Source organism: Ailuropoda melanoleuca, unplaced genomic scaffold (genome assembly GCF_002007445.2).
Source record: "Ailuropoda melanoleuca isolate Jingjing unplaced genomic scaffold, ASM200744v2 unplaced-scaffold4548, whole genome shotgun sequence".
Taxonomy (NCBI): domain Eukaryota; kingdom Metazoa; phylum Chordata; class Mammalia; order Carnivora; family Ursidae; genus Ailuropoda; species Ailuropoda melanoleuca.
Window position 1 is genome coordinate 30,964 of NW_023217703.1, and position 3,428 is coordinate 34,391.

Genomic DNA, 3,428 nt, shown 5'->3' on the forward strand with positions numbered 1-3,428 from the left:
TGTAATGTTCCATTAGTACTAAATGAGTATAGTTTCAATGTTATGAGAAACTACAGTTTCTCAAACATGCCAAACATGCCATGACACATGCTACATTCCTCCTGGAATTCTTCCTGGAATGTCTTCCCAGGCATCCTAAACTCTCACCTCCCATTCATTCCCCTCTCAAACTCTTTAAGTCTCTACTCAAATGCTACTTTCCCTGGGAAGTCTGCCCAGATTTCTCCAGGTAGATTTAGGGCTTCTTTCTTCTATGTTTCTACCCACTATATAGAACATGAATTACAGTATAGCAATTATCCAGATTGGATTAAATTGCTTCGTTTGCATATGTGTGTCTCTTCATTGGGCTCCAAACTCCTTGTCTAGGAACTAGCACACGGGTAATGGTCAAAAACTAGGTTGAATGAATAAACTCCATCTTTAGATCCCGGCTTTTAAGAGACTTACAATCGAACAGACTCCCCTCCACCCCCGCAATGGCTTTAGGAGATTTTGGAGATTGTACTTTGCATGCCATTTTTTGGTAGAACATCATTTTATTAGATATGTTCCTCCCTTCCCTCTGCAATATTTTATTTTGAAAGTATTTCAAACATACTGCAAAGATGAAAAAATTTTACGGTGAATACCTGCTTACCCACCACTTAGGTTCTATCATTAACATTTTACTCACTGGAGAAGACATTCTTCTCAAAGATAGCACTGGATAGTTGGATATTCACATGCAAAAGAATGAAACTAGGCCTCTATCTTACACCATTCACAGAAATTAATTTGAAATGGATTTAGATAAATCACTGATTTTATTTTTATGCACATTTTCTTTCTGGGTTGCTTGGATCAGTACCTGAAAACGCCAAAAATATATGGAATCATCAATATATGCTGGAGGTCAATACTGAGAGGCTTCTGGGGCGCCTGGGTAGCGCAGTCGTTAAGGCGACTGCCTTCAGCTCAGGGCGTGATCCCGGTGTTCCGGGATTGAGTCCCACATCAGGCTCCTCGGCTGGGAGCCTGCTTCTTCCTCTCCCTCTCCCCTGCTGTGTTCCCTCTCTCGCTGGCTGTCTCTCTGTCACATAAGTAAAATAAAAAAAAAAAAATCTTAAAAAAAAAATACTGAGAGGCTTCTGGAAAAGGAAATCTTTTGAGCAGGTTTTGAAGGGTAAAAGGCATGGCTCTCTCCTGCTTCCAGGACTTGTCTGCTATTCGTTCTGGGAGAAGCATTCTCCATGCCACTCTGTCCCCCATGCTTGCTCCTCCTCACCCATTAGATCTTCGCTAACTTGACCACCAACATGAACAATGGTCCACTCTGTTATTTTCTCCAATGTCTCTTTTTTTTTAATGTGAAAGAGTTTCAAGTAAATTCTTCTATTTAGCAATTTCCTTGTCCAATTCTTCTTTCTGATGTACCTCATTGAGACTCATTATATTTGGACAGGACCAGATGTCCCAAATTTATCTGGCTTTTTATACTATCAAAACTCCCATTTGCTTAAATACCTAAATTTGAGTTAGCTGCTACTCCCAAAAAGCAATCAGAAAAAATAATTTACATGGGATGTGAAAGACTTATCATTTAAATAAATTTTCCTAGGCACTGTTCCTTATGTTAGCAAGGCAGTTGGCAACTCAGTTACCATCATATGTAACTACAGTAATAGTGGCCAAAAGGATGTTATTTGATTTTTGTGAAATGCTCAGGTAAGACTGACTTCCAAATTTTATATTTTATATATTATTATATATTAATTTGAATTCTATCACTTTTTTTCTTTATTTATCAGGAACATGAACGTACCAAATGAGCCAATGGATGGGGCCAATCACCCTGGGGTATCTGAGTTTGTGTTCCTGGGACTGTCCAATTCCTGGGAGATCCAGCTCCTTCTTTCTTGCTTTTCTTATCTTTTATATATGTCTAGGGTGATGGGAAACCTTTTAGTAGGGGTCACTGTGACTTCTGACCCTTATACCACCCCCCTCCCCCCCACCGCCATGTATCTTCTGTTAGCCAATTTCTCCATCATTGACCTGATATTTTGCTCCACTGCAGCAGCCAAGATGCTTTGTGATCTTTTCAGGAAGCAGAAAGTCCTCTCCTTTGGGGTCTATCTAGCTCAGATCTTCTTTTGCTATGCTGTTGGAGGCAATGAGATGTACTATCATTGCCATGGCCTTTGACAGATATATGACCATACGGAAGCCTCTCTACTACTTGACCATCATGAGCCAATGAATATGCATTTTGATTTTAGTGGTTGTCTAGACCATTGGTCTCATTCACATATTGGCCCAATTGGCTTTTGTGGTAAGCTTGCCCCTCTGTAACTCTAATGTATTATTAGATAGCTTTTACTGGGACATACCTTGGCTAATCAAATTTGCCGGTGCAGATACTTATAAACTGGTGCTCATGGTCACTGCTAATAGTGGGCTCATTTCCTTGGCTGCTTTCTTCTTGCTCAGCCACTCCTATACCTTCATCCTAGCCACTCTTCAGGAACACTCCTCAGGTAGTTCATCCAAGGCTCCTTTTACTCTGTCAGCTCATATTATTGTGGTGATTTTATTCTTTGGTCCACTGAATTTTTTCCACATGTGGCCCTCTCCTTCAACACATCTGGATAAATTTATAGCCAGATTTGATGCAGTTTTAACTCCTTTTCTAAATCCAGTCATGTATACACCTATAGAGGAACAGAGAGATGAAGACGGCAAAGAGGAGAGTCAGCTTACGGGTTTTAGAAAAAATAATTAAATGGCTTTATTGAAACACAACATTTCCAACTGACAATTGATTAATTTTCTCTTCCTAAAAGCCAATCCTCTAGAAGAAGGGACCACCTTTCTGAGTCTTATTTTGTTCTTTTGTTTAGAACATATTCCTCTTTTCATTTCTCTTGGCTCTCTGTGCTGGTTTCTATGCATTAAATAAAACATCTACCTCTTCCAGTCTTGAAGGAGGGGCCTCATGTAGGAGAGAAAACTTACTGTTCAACCCCACCCTAACTCTTATTGCTGTCTCTAAACCTTTGTGATTGTCCAGGCAGTCCATTATATATATATATATATATATATATATATTGTAAAGTTTATATATATATTTATAAGTTTATATATATAAGTTTATATATATATAAGTTTATATATATGTTTATATATATATATATATATATATATATAAGTTTTGGCATGCAGGATATTTTATAGGGATCACTATTGGTGGCAGAGAAAGGTAAGAGGTGGATTGGACAGAGTGAAAAGTCAAACTGTAATGCAGACATGAGAATGCCTTGCCCAGCCTTTTAGGGCTACATTGCAGCAAGCTAAGATGGGTGCACATACCCTTCCATCCCCACTGCAATCAGTCTTTGGATGAGGACATGAACTGACAACAATCTTGCAGGAGCTTACAGCTGGGG

The 3,428-nt window shown here is 39.1% G+C and overlaps 1 pseudogene; it reads left to right on the forward strand.

Moving 5' to 3' along the window:
* Nucleotides 1-1,815: 1,815 nt before the first annotated feature.
* LOC100471320 lies at nucleotides 1,816-2,777 on the forward strand (annotated as a pseudogene).
* Nucleotides 2,778-3,428: the final 651 nt, after the last annotated feature.